We start from the raw sequence: 13,879 nt of genomic DNA, 5'->3' as shown, positions 1-13,879 counted from the left end.
AGGTGGGTGTGCCATTGTTTGCAAGTGCTGGAGTCCCCCACCCCACCCCTCCGTCCTTCGCCCCCGCTGACATTCTGTGCAAGCTGTTGTATTTCAGCGTTTGTTTCCAGTCACTTTTTATAGGAGATGTCACGAAATGGATTAATCCCTTTCCTTTTAAAGGGGGGGGGGGAGTCGGTCAGAGCATCCTAAGGATTAACCCAATAAGGGTATTGCCGGGGGGGGGGGGGCTAAACCATCCAGCAGGAATCCTCAGGAAGGCAGTCGCCCTGTTAAGTTGGTGCTGTCAGAAAGATAATATTTGCATTCAACTAGGATTTTGCCCTCAAGGGTTAATCTTACCATTTGCCCTCTGTCCTTTCTTTAAATTAAAACAGCGATCTGAAGCATGGTCAGTAAGCCCTCTTTGTCTGTGTGGGTTCTACATTAAACCATCATTAAGTACCCCCTGCCTTGTTTCTGTTAACAAAGAGCAGTCATTAAAAGGTAAAAGGGATGTGGGTGGCGCTGTGGTCTAAATCATGGAGACTCTTGGGCTTGCCGATCGGCTGTCATTACAGCTTATTGATGAGGGTGGAATCCAGGGCAGAATGGGTGGCATGTAGGACGGTCTTTGCTTCTTGAGATACTTCAGAATGTCCATTGCTTGTAGACAGGGTAATCTCTTAAATTTATTTATTTTTAAATACTTGCAAAGCCATATATGACTTTTAAAACAAAACAAAATTTCAGAAACTAGGCACAAATACATAAAGTTCTATATTCCACAATAAATGTGCCTTAGGGCATTTATTAGAAATCGTCATATTTCTAATTAATCCAGGTTGTACCTTATCACCATTGTGTTTCCTCATATTAAATCAAAGCAATATTGCCTTCTTGGAAATAAAGCATTCTAGGTACAAAATCCTATGCATGGTTTCGACTTATTTATAAATATATCTAATGTTCGGTGCATTTTCCTCAGCCTTATATGGTTTGCCAATTTAGTCATTACAGCTTGCTCCCATATTTTATTAATCCGCTCCCATCCATTCATCTTTGGTATTTTTAGTTGCTTCCAATATTTAGCATGTAGCTTCTGAGCAGCTGCTAAAATAAAAAAGGACAATATTTAAAACTGGTTAATTATCTAGTACCTTTTATATAGGGTGACAGAAATAATAATGGATGTATTTCAATATTTTTAAAAATGCAAATTTTAAACAGGCCATTGCCTAGAACTGTTGCCAGCTGGCTGAGTTTCTTTTTATTTGGCTGTCTGTGGATTCAAATGCATGTTCATTCATACATAAAGAGACATACTTGGTGAGACGATTTTGAGGCTGCTGGGTGGCAATTCTGCTTAGGAACCAGAAATCTTTTTCTGCGCTGATCTTTTGTGGGTGCTAAATTTAATAAAATGCTTACTCGTGCTGAAATATACAAAAAAGCAGAAGGTTAGTAGTACAGAACACAGCAGATTGACATATTGGATGATTATGAAAATCAGTTTCTTATGACAATCTGTAATGAGTTTGTGTGTGTTTGTGTGTCGGCTGCACCCTAATCTGATTGCCACATGGTCTTGAAGTGAACAGCTGGTCCTCAGGCGTGCATGGAAAGCTAGCAGAATGTTGGCATCTCTATTCTCTCTTACATGGTGTTGCACTAGAAAAACAAAACCCAAGTCCAATTAAACATTTCTCTCCTATAAGCATATGTAGACTGTGTTTTCTTATCATAATTTCTGCACCCTTTATATATTTATTCGCTCCTCAGCCAAATGCCTCTGGGAAGCACACAAACAGAACGTGAAGGCAACAATCTCTCCTCCTTGGTTGTTTGTCTCTAGCAAGTGATATTCTGAGGCATCCTGTGTTAGCCAGGCCCTACCAAGTGGCAAAGTGTGTTGGCTGCCTCACAAGAAGCCAGTCTGTGAATGCTGTTGTTGTTGTTGTTGTTGTTTAGTCATTTAGTCGTGTCCGACTCTTCGTGACCCCATGGACCAAAGCACGCCAGGCACTCCTGTCTTCCACTGCCTCCCACAATTTGGTCAAATTCATCCTGGTAGCTTCGAGAACACTGTCCAACCATCTCGTCCTCTGTTGTCCCCTTCTCCTTGTGCCCTCAAACTTTCCCAACATCAGGGTCTTTTCCAGGGAGTCTTCTCTTCTCATGAGGTGGCCAAAGTATTGGAGCCTCAGCTTCACGATCTGTCCTTCCAGTGAGCACTCAGGGCTGATTTCCTTCAGAATGGATCTTCTTGCAGTCCATGGGACTCTCAAGAGTCTCCTCCAGCACCATAATTCAAAAGCATCAATTCTTCGGCGATCAGCCTTCTTTATGGTCCAGCTCTCACTTCCATACATCACTACTGGGAAAACCATAGCTTTAACAATATGGACCTTTGTTGGCAAGATGATGTCTCTGCTTTTTAAGATGCTGTCTAGTGGCAATTACTAGACGTTCTCCATGAATTTGCTCCATTCATCTTTCTCAAAGCCGTCTAAGCTATCGTCACATCTTACGGTAGCAAATTCTACAAACAGGTTATGCCTTCTTATCTATCCATCAAGCAACGGATTTACCAAGCCAGCAGCACCCTTGAACTGGGCTTGAACGCTGCCAAAATTTGTCCTCTGTTTTCTTGAAAGCTTTCCTCCTCTGAGAAAGAGGCTTCAGTTTTATTGCCTCATTCTCAGGGTGCTTGAGCATTTCTTCAGAATTTAATAGGACAGTTCGGCACCATTCAATGCACATTTAAAGCACATGGCACCCCCACCCCCCAAGAATCCTGGGAACTGCAATTTGTTAAAGGTGCTGGAAACGATAGGTCTGTGAGAAGGAAGCTACAGTTCCCAGGATTCATTGGGGGAAGTCATGTGGTTTACAGTAAATGTGTGTTGGGTGTGCTTTAGCTTTATAGTCTGGAGCTGTCCCAGATAACCTCCTGTGCTCTTGCACCTAGGAAGCTGCCTTGTATCAGGTCAGAATACCTGTCAGTCTAGCCCACCACTGTTGCCTGTTTGCTCTGAATGACAACAGCTCTCCAGCGTCACAGGCAGAGACCATTCACATCTAATCCTTTTAACTGGAGAGACCAAGGATTGATTCTGAAGCCTTCTGCAAGCAAATAATAGAACTGTAGTGTCGGAAGGGATCCTGAGCATCATCTAGTTGAACCCCCTGCAATTCAAGAATCTTTTGCCCATTGTGCGGCTCAAACCCACAATCCTGAGATTAAGAGTCTCGGGCTCTACTGAGCTATCCCAGTGCATAACAAGTCAGTTATAGTCGCTCCCTTAAGGAGGACCCTGCCCAGAATTCCCTGGGATGAAGTGCAAAGTCTGAAATATTAAAGCAAAAATGACCCAGTACCGCTCTGCTTTTCCATTGAACCTCATTTAATGAAACTGCTTAAAAGGTTTGCCTGAGGCAAACAAAGAATGAGGAAAGTGTGGGTCTCTCAGACAATGTTGCATTGGCACATGAGTGTGTGCTTTTGTGCAAGGTACGGTACATTTCATGCTTACAAATACAAGGTTCTGTGTCCAAGGTGTCATCAAGTGGTAGAGATTGGGATTGACATGATCTTGATCTCCCTGCCGCCTCACATGTTGACTATTTGTGCTTTGAGAACATCTGCACAAGCCTCCTGGTTTGATTACTTCAGATCCAGCATCGGATTCCCAATTTTTCTACTACCAGAAGGACAGGATCCTACCATCATGGCCTGCATCTGGCCATTGCAGTGTTTCCCTCTTTTATCTGTGTCAAAACCTTAACCCCACCTGTATGTCTCAGACAAATGGGTCCTGATTTACCTCCCCAATTACATGCCCCCTTACAAAGTACGAGGGGGTGACATTTACGTGCCTCTCTGATTTTTTCCAGGGATAGTTCTGAATTGATCGATAGGCTAAAATACTCATTTTATGACACACCTTTGCTGTGTTGTGTGAGAATATTTCCTTGCTGAAATCAAACACTATGGACCTGAGGTATGAATGTCTGCTCTAGAAACTCCACATCAAATTTTACCTTCCTCCCTCTTATGCCCTGCTACTTCTCCACAGAAGGACCATGGTCATAGCTGTCAACCGTCCCTTATTTGGCTGGAAAGTCCCTTATCCCAGTGCCGTGTCCCGCTGCTGTCCCTTATTGATGATGTCCCTTAAATTTCCCAGGTTTCAAAGGAAGCAGCTTCTCTCTCTCCCTCTCTGCCAGCCAGGGAGGAGAGAGGCTCCAACTGTGTTGCTTGGCTGCGTTGCTCACCCAATAAGGAGTCTAAGAACGACTGGGGGGTGGAGCTTGCATGCTTTGTGCCGATCAAATCGGCTGCGTTGCCTGGGGACTCGCCTTTACTCAGTGCTTCCCAGCGGAGAGGTGACGGTGGTTTTCCTTGCTGCGCCCCCTTTGCTGGGTTGCTGCGCTGTGGGAACCACCGCTTGAGGCTTTGTGTGGCTGCTTGCTGACTAAAATCCCTTATTTTGGCTGCTGATCCCTTATTTTCGAGGCTGCTGGTCCCTTATATTCAAATCTGTAAGTTGACAGCTATGACCATGGTTCAGTGGTTCAGTCTCCAGGTAGAGCTCTGAAAGACTATAGCTTGAAACCCTTGAGAGCTGCTGCCAGTCAGTGCAAACAGTACTGCGCTAGATGGACCAATGGCCTGAAATTGCATAAGGCAGCTTCTTGTGTTCCATTATTTTCTTTAAAGAAGACTAGATGCTGGCCCCGCCCTACCATTAGACAGGGTGAGGCAGCCACCTCATGCAGCCAAGTGTTACCTTTTAATAATATTGTTTTATTTTTTTACTGCCAGGGAGGAGTGTTTGTGGTATTTTCTGCACCAGGTGCCAAAATAATTTGACTGGCCTTGAGTGGTACATTCTTCGACTAGGGGGAAGGTTCCCTTTTGCTTTTCTCCCTGTTCTGTTTCAGACTGTAAAAGGTGTTGAGCCAGCCGCAACTGAAAGCACCTCTGCTCCCTGAGATCTGCCAAGTTTTGTCACAACACACTCTTAGAAATTACAATGCATCTGGAAATGTGTGTTTGCTGGCTCTGCTTCACAGCCTGCTTGAGTGCTTTTGGAATGTATCCTTGAGTAGTGATAACACCAATCTGCTTGCCTGGCTGAAGAGGGGTGGGTGGGTGGGTGCAAACCGGACCTTTGAGTGGCTAAAATGTAGACTACTGTACAAAGATAAGAATCATATCTGTTTCTTTTGCCTCTGCCCCTCGCTGGAAAGTGACCCCTGGAAGGTTACCCACGTGGCAATGCTGCTCTCAGATTTATAAATATTTTGATAAATCAATATTCCTTATATCTTCTGTCCTTGGCTTATGTGCCATTTTGACGTAATTTGTGGTAAAAGAGGGTTTCAGTGGCCTTGCCATAGGCATTTTATTTATTTGAATACTGTCTACCCCACCTTTCCTCTACACACACACACACACACACACACACACACACACACACAACACACAAGAAAGAAAAAAAACAACACACAAGAAAAGAGCCAACCCTCAAGGCAGCTTTACAAACCAATAAAAGGAATATAAAACTCCCAACAGTAATAATTAAAACACCATACAAAAACCAATGCAGCCAGGGAAAAGGGAGCAACTGCAGGCAGTAAACCATAATTGCTTCTAAAAGCTCTAGCAAACAAGAGAAACTGAAATTGGCATACAAAAAAATGATGATGGTGGTGCCAGACAAATTTGGGAAAGGAAAGGAATTCCATAACCAGAACACCAAATAAAGGCGACTGGGAGTAGTAGCCTGTTGTGTTTTGTGTTGTGGATCAGAAAGGGAGGGCTTTGTGTCCTAAGGGGAGAAATTATTTGGTTTTTCTACTAGATTTGCAACATGTAAATGTATGGTTAGTGGCTACTGTTCTTAGCTGTTAGTTCAGGATTTTTTAATTAATTTTTTTTAACGGTATCACCCACAATTTATTCTTCTGTTTCGCCTCATCCTCGGACCTGCTTGACTTTCCAGCCATCATCGCTGAATCCATGGTCTGTTTTTTGTTTCTTTCATCCCCTGAGGCTAACCAGCAATCAAAGGGGTTAGAGCTTTGTGTTCATGCCCTAAAAAGTAGATCTTCTCCCAACAGCCTGTGAGTCAGTGGATGGTGGAAGGGCTTTTGGAATAAACATGAACTCAGAGCACAGCAAACAGGAGCAATCTGCTCATCATTACTAAGATTCTGCTTACTTAGTCAGCTCACTTTGTGTGTATGTGGACCCAATCAACCTTCCTTGTAGAGGTGCTCCCAAAGTACAGCGGCAGAAAGCGAACTTTGCATTTTATTTGAGGAAATGGTTGGTGCCAAAACAGCAGCTTTCAGGAACAGAAGAATCCTTTTCTCTTTTAAGACGATGAAGTTCTCCGTTTGACCCCAAATAGCTTTCATATTTCTTTTATTAAATTGGCAAGTTGTTTTTTTTAAGCGCTGTAGGCTTTTCTTAACCAGGCGCAGAAGTTCATTTCTAAAAACTGTGGTGTGTTTCTGGGCAAAATGTTCAAGGGGTTGAACAACTCCCTTATGTGGAAAGGTTACAAGGTTCAGGGCTTTTTAGGCCAGGGGGAAAAACGGAGAGTAAGGGGAGAGACAGATCTGCATAAAATGAATGTATGCTGTGGAGCAATGTTAGAAACTGGGATAGAAAAGCTTGGAGCCAAATGGCTCCTAGGACCTGGGTTGTGGGCGCCAAAATAGAATGTCTAGTCACCATTGGGGAGCGGTCAGCAACACCTTTTATTTATTATTTTGATAATAATAACACACAATTCACATGTGACATATGGTTAATATCACATTTTTAACAGAAATTGTGAATGCATGTTTAATTTGGTGTTCACGATAAAAAATATTGTTGCCATACTTCAGTTTTCAAAACACTCCCATTTATTTTTAAACTCCTAACATATTGTCTGTCCTTAACGTATACTTTGAGGCTTCAAGGCACATACATTTCAGTAATCCTTAAGAGTCAGCCAGGCGCAAAAAAAATGGCACCTAGACTTCTTGAGGTGCTCGCAAATGGAGAATCTTTAGGCGCAAAATGTACCTGGCGTCCTGCTAATTTCGAACCGTGCTGTGGAGAACTGAACTAGATTATACTCGGTTCACGCACATGGAATTCAGTCCAGCTTTCTGTATGCAGCTGATCCAACCACGTATCATGTTAGCTGTGGGAAAAGTGGACACAATTGTAAACCATAGTTTCCAGGTTTAAACAAACGGGAAACGGTAGTTAATGGAAGACTTGTGCACTCATGTAAACGGCTATGTCTAAAAGCACAAGGCTCATTCACATCTTGCCTGATTAAGCTGAGATATTAATGCATTTTTCCTGGGGGGAAGCAGGGGGACTCATACCCCTAAACATTTTGTGAATCTAAGTTTAGCCTCACCGAGGGGCAGTATTTCAATATGAGCAGGAAAATGAGAATACCCCTAAACATTTTTTTTTAGAAAAAAGCACTGGATATAATTATCCAGATCTGTGTGATCTCATTCTCTGAATAAGAGAGGGCAGTTAGTTTATGTCCTGCATGTTGTTAAATAGATAAACAGCATGTATGGTTCCTATAGTACTTTAGCGGACCAATTTTTTGAAATGGGATGCTGGACTAGATTAGAGTGCCCATGTGTCTTACTTTAAAGGAATGCATCCTCAGTTTGATGGAGTGTCTGATCCAAGTCCAGGTTAAATATAATGAACCAGAAGACAGGAGAACAGAGGCTTTGAAGTTGCATATCCACAGTTAACATCTGGGCTGCAGACTGAGCTAGCACAAAGTTAACCTGGTCGCAGCCTTCCCCACTGTGGTCAGATGTCTTGCAATTTTTTTATTTTAAACTACAGAATTCAGATGTACATATATATCAGCATATGCAAATTTTATGCAATTTTATGTTTACTTCCATCCTTTACTTTATTTGGTGATGAGCAAGTGGTCATTCTAGATCAGGGGTCAGCAGCCTTTTTCAGCAGGAGGCCGGTCCACTGTCCCTCAGACCATGTGGTGGGCCGGACTATATTTTGGAAAAAAAATGAACGAATTCCTATGCCCCACAAATAACCCAGAGATGCATTTTAAATAAAAGCACACATTCTACTCATGTAAAAACATCAGGCAGGCCCTACAAATAAACCAGAGATTCGTTTTAAAGAAAAGCACACATTCTACTCATGGCAAAATACACTGATTCCCGGACCATCCACAGGCCGGATTGAGAAGGTGATTGTGCCACATCCGGCCCCCGGGCCTTAGGTTGCCTACCCCTGTTCTAGATGGATATGTGGCATGACCTAGCAAGGATCTGTTATTGTTGTTAATGATGCTAGATTCAATTGAATAATAGATCATTAAAAAAAACTCTTGAAGTATTTTTTAAAAAACCCTTTGTAGTCTCAGGAATTTCCTAACTACCTGAGATTCAGTATCAGGTCACCAAACAAAATTAATCAATTTTTTTTTGGGGGGGGGAGGTTCCTGATATGATACATAGATTAAAAATGACTACTTTGGATTTTTGATGGTTGAACTGATGGGTGAAATGGTGTGCTTGAACACACTGGATTCAGCTAACGTTTCCCCGAAATATTTTCCAAGGCTTGGTAAAGGCACAATCCACTCACAGGTGCCTTCCATTCACTAGACTAGCTCAACACTTGGGAATTTACTGAAGTCTACTTGGCACAGGGAACAAAGCCACTGTGTGATAGACAATGAACCCTGCTCTATCTGGGGATCATTGTAAGTTATGGGAGAAATGGGGGAAGTTTTTCTCTAAAGTGGAATATCTAAAAATAAAATAAAATCTTTCCAATTAATATAGCTTGCAGACCCTTTTTTCTGGCTTGGAGATCAAAGTATGTGTGCTCAGGGGAGGAGGGAATGCGGAAGAAGATGGGAAGGCTATAGTTGCCTCTTCTCTTCAGCTCTGGCAGTAAACAGGGGCCAAGAAAGCCGCATTGTTTGGTGCTTTAGCTACAGGAGCTGCTTTGATTTCTCACAGCAGGAATTCTTGGCTTTGCATGAGTGAGGGCCTCCAAGTGCAGCTATGAAGGGAGTTTTTCTCTCCCCCCCTCCCCATGGGTTTGAAGCACATTCTACTGACAAAGCTCTGCTTCAGACTAAAATGAAAGGGGAGTGGAGGATATAAAAGGGGGCTTTAATCATTGAATTGGAGACACCCTGTATCAAGGGGAGTGAATCTGAGCAGCACCAAAGAGTCGGAATAAGGCCAGTGTGCTGTCAGGTGACTTGATTGTCTTCCAGAGCTCATAGACAAGATGGCTTGCTAAAGATCAGTTACCCCCTTTAATGTGCTCAAACCATCTTTTTGTACCTCCATCAGGGCAGTTACAGACTGCTGTTCCTCCTCCTCTCCCTCTCTCCTCCACTGGAATTACCCAGTTCCCTATTAGGAAGGTATAATCCTAATAATCTGTTACCTATTTTGTGCCTGCTTTTCCTTCTACTTTTTTTTTTTAAGGAAACCTGTTAGGTTACTGTTTTCTTTTTCTTGCAACACAGTTTTCAGAAGTGTGACTTGCTAAAACTGCTGTGGAGTTTCTTTCCTCTCTGAGAAAGCAAAGGAAACTGTGTTGCTCCAGAAGGAAATCCCCCAAAATCCATAGTTGGGCAATACCTTTCTATGATAACTAACAAAAACAAGACAAAATAAGGAGCTAACTTTCTTCAGAACTTTCCATCAGGCTAGATGGGACACACATCGTCTTTAGGCTGGATGGAACAAAGAAGCATACAGTGGCTGCTCTGCCATTTCTGAAAATATAAAAACCCATCAGTCCCCCAGATCTGTCTCAAATTTTTGTGACATTTTTAGCTGTCCTGATGCCTTACTGTGGATTGGTCCCACCCGCCTTCCTGCCCCTTGTTCTCTAGAAGTTACCGTAACTCTCTGAATAAGTGTGGAAGGGATGCATGTAAGTTATGCATGAATATTTGGCATTGAGTTACATGTTACCAACTAACTTGGGTACATGAGTACCTCCTCATTGCTGTGAATATGCTGCAGGAATGGAGGGAAGGAAGAAGAAGATCTTCTATGTTGGCACACTCAGATTTGGAACTTTGGGTTGCATCCAATTTTGCACTCTGTGAATGTTCCGTCAGCGCAAGGATTTCTGCTTCTGCAATGCAACATTCTCCTCACCCTCCATGCACCCTAAATCTGTCCAGAAGGTTCCCCCCAACTTACCGTAGTAGATTTGGCAGGAGGAAGGAAAAGCAGGGTGTACATGAGCCCCAAGGCTTCTTGCGCTGTTAGTCCTTGTAACACCAAACTATGGTTTTAGCATTATGTGCAAACACCACCAGTCCAGAGAGGCTTGTTAGGTCCAAGCTCTACGGCCACCTAATCATAGTATAAAAGTCAGAGGCCATAATTTGAGGGCAGGTTGTTTGGTAATACAGCTGTCTTGCCACATTGGAAATGTAGGCCTCTTGTTTGGCAGACAGCCCAGAAAAGAAGGGTGGTAAAAACTTGCCTCACAAGACCAAAACTACACGATTTGAAAATGTAGCATGTAGGAAACTGGCAAATTGTACCCATGAAGCGTTTCAAAGAGGGAGAGCTTGTCCACTGTCCAGTGAAAGTTCTTATTTTGCATTTATATAAATAAACCGAGTAGATTTGATACCTTGTGTCACCGGTGACTCTCAAAAATGCAGGTGTTCTGAAGGATTCTTCTTGCCTAAGTGCTTGTATGTGGTAGGGGATATTAATGTTCCTCAAATTTATATTGCAGCTGCAGTTCACGTTTCCTTATTTTCTGGTTCCTACAAATTCCACTCTGCCCAGAGAATGCAAACATTTATAACTCTGTGTCGTGTTCGCTTTAGGCGATAGGGACTGAGACTTTCTAACTTAAACCAAAATGTTTCCTCCAATACATAGTCCTTGTTTTCCAGCTTCAGAAATGTGTCAAGATATGGGAAAAACGATGCTTCACAAGCTTACATCCTGCCTGGTATGTAAGCTGGCCCAGAATTTTCCGCATCATTGTCAGTCAAGAAGCAATTTTTAAAATTTGCTTGATTCCTCTTCAGCTGAAAAATGCAGCAATCCCAAGAGCAGGTTCAGACACAGATCAGCATGCTGCAGTTTCTTTTGACTTGTACCACTTCAAAGAGCAGGTAGAAAGCTCACGTCTTGAACCGCTCCCTTGAGCACAGGGAAAAACAAAACAACTCCCTGAACACAAAAAGTTGACCTTCTCCCTGATGTGCTGTCTTAAGCAAAATGTTTGCTTTTGTGGTTCTTGATTCCAGGAAATATTTGTTCCTTGCACATGAATCTTCCATGTGGCTCAGTGCATGCCTTCTTTGTGTGCTTGGAAGCCCTGAGTCTATTGGTAAATGCTTCTTGTCATGTGCAAGGTGGTCTGAGAGACGCCAACCTGTGCTGTGCATGATTCTCACAGCTCAGCTGATAGAAATATTGTCCGTTCCCCTAGCTTTTGGTCACTGATTCCTGAGCGCAGCAATGAATGCATCCCCCTTTTAAAAAATGTGCTCCTTGTCTCTCAAAATCTTTGTTGGAGAAGGGACTGCTATCCAGTTGGAGAACACAAGTTTAATTGTAGAAGATATTGGGGTCAAACCCTGCCATCTTCAGTAAAAAAGAACATTCTGGCAAAACCTTTCTGCCTGAGACCTTGGAGAACGGCTTTCAGTCCAAGTAGGCAATGGCTGTGAAGCAAATTACTTTCCCCAAAGACAACTGAGAGCTATAGTTTACCCTCGTGCAGGTACAGTTTCAGTTTCCAACACCATTAACAGACTACATTTCCTGTAATTATTTTGGGGAACCAGTGGACTTTAAATGTACTGTATGTATGCAGTGAATATCTGTGCTAGGTAGGCAATTAGTTTGACTTGGGAGCGCTTCCAGACAACTTGTCTATTATATATCCTGATTGGTTTGTAGAATGATTAGGCAATGTTGGCTATTTCATGAGCATTACTTTTGTTTTGTTTGTAGGGAGGTTAGATGAGAGTTGCATCAAAATCAGTGTTCTGCCGCACTATCCAGTACATTTTCTTTCACTTTCTTTATTCCAAAACCCCCTGATCTTTGGTGGAAGGTGGTTTTCTGCGCAGGACCACCCTATCATCTACAATTGCGCAACGTGAATTTGCTGGTGTTTGAATAGGTCTGCCATATGTATGGGATTTCCCAGACATATCTGGGATTTGTCCATTGGAAATAGCATCTGAGCAGAATTTCCAAAAATTGGAAAAAATGTCTGAGGAAAGCCAGGTGTATGGCAACCTATGTAGGAAGTGTTGATTTTTTGGGGGGCAAATTTCCTTAAAAATAGCTCAAGATTTTGCAGAAAAAGCTCAACAACTTTGCCCACCTCAAAGCAAAGCTCAACAACTTGTGTGTCTGGATTTTCACTTTGTGGAATATGGCAAGCCTATGTTTGAATTCCGCTTGAAAACAGTGACGATCGGGAAAGGCCCTTGGTGTCAGGCAGTTTCACTGTGTTTCAGTGATTTATCTGAAGGGCACAAATGAAAGTTAATATATAAGCAGTTCCTCTGAAAGGAAGGGTTCTTCCCTTATTCCTTCCCTTCTGCCACCTGCCCCAACTCCTCACTTCCTCTGGTGTCGCTTCTGGGCAGACTCAAAGCAATCCAAACTATTGCCTCGTGTGCAGCAGTTTCTGCAGGCAGAAAATGTGGTATCTGTTTTTTTTTACTGTGGCTCAGAAGTGTGGGGACGGGTGTTCATGCCCACGCAGTGGGGAACCAGGGAGTTGGAATGTGGAGCTTGACAGCCATTGTCACTGGCGGGTTATTTATTTTTTTAATGTAATTGGTTCTTCCCCAAACTTAAGCTGCTGCTCTGCGTAGGGGGTCAGGAATGGGTCAGTAGGGTGCTAAAGATAATTAAAGAGAAGCAGCTTTCTGTGGCACAAACCCTTAATGAAGGAAAAACACAAACTCCAAGCATATACATACGCACACAGCTGTTGATGACAGCATGGAATTGAAGAAGGAAGTAACATGTCTAGACAGTGCCGGATTAGAAAGCAGGTGAGGCTGGCGGCTGAGATGAGGATCAGGTATTTTTCGATCACTCAAGGTTATGTCACCAACATGGAGTTGACTTGTGGGTTAAAATAGGGAACGCTGAGTTTCCGAGGGCAGAGGTGGGGAAATTTGCTGCTTTTGGAAAGTCCCACTCTCCCCACAAAGCTGCTCCAGCCACTTCTTCCCTGAGCTGTACCCAATGGGACCTCTGCCTGTGCGGAAACTCTTCCTGTCAGCTGGGATAGCTGAATCAAAACCTCCATCTTCAGAAACAGTGTACCTCGTGCCATGCTGTTCAGTTTTCCAAGGCCATTTGGCTGGCTTCTGTGGGAAGAAGAAGAGTTTGGATTTGATATCCCGCCTTTCACTCCCTTTAAGGAGTCTCAAAGCGACTAACATTCTCCTTTCCCTTCCTCCCCCACAACAAACACTCTGTGAGGTGAGTGGGGCTGAGAGACTTCAGAGAAGTGTGACTGGCCCAAGGTCACCCAGCAGCTGCATGTGGAGGAGCGGGGAATCGAACCCGGTTCACCAGACTACGAGTCAACCGCTCTTAACCACCACATAGGGCTGACCAAAGGGAGGTGTCTGAGGGTGCCATGGTGCTCACAGGGACTCCAGTCATAGAATGCCCAATACAGTGGTGCCCCGCAAGACGAACGCCTCGCAAGACGAAAAACCCGCTAGACGAAAGGGTTTTCCGTTTTGGAGGCGCTTCGCAAGCCGAATTTCCCTATGGGCTTGCTTCGCAAGACGAAAGCCCATAGGGAAATCTCCGGGGACCTCTTTTAAATGCTAGCGGT

At 43.4% G+C, this 13,879-nt stretch overlaps 1 protein-coding gene and 1 long non-coding RNA gene across 3 annotated transcripts in view; one reads left to right on the top strand and one right to left on the bottom strand.

Annotated features, from left to right (window-relative positions):
* LOC309373215 overlaps positions 1-5,470 on the bottom strand; it is a 408,815-nt gene extending 403,345 nt beyond the window's left edge. The window contains exon 1 of the long non-coding RNA XR_014169851.1: positions 5,419-5,470. This is a non-coding gene — a long non-coding RNA (uncharacterized lncRNA). The remainder of the gene's footprint in view (positions 1-5,418) is intronic.
* SRC (SRC proto-oncogene, non-receptor tyrosine kinase) overlaps positions 1-13,879 on the top strand; it is a 96,768-nt gene that overhangs the window by 24,492 nt on the left and 58,397 nt on the right. The gene's annotated exons all lie outside the window — the stretch shown is intronic.

This window comes from Podarcis melisellensis (assembly GCF_964234715.1).
Source record: "Podarcis melisellensis genome assembly, chromosome: 6".
In the NCBI taxonomy this organism is placed as follows: domain Eukaryota; kingdom Metazoa; phylum Chordata; class Lepidosauria; order Squamata; family Lacertidae; genus Podarcis; species Podarcis melisellensis.
The sequence above is the reverse complement of the archived record's forward strand: the minus strand, read 5'-3'. Positions and strand labels throughout refer to the sequence as shown.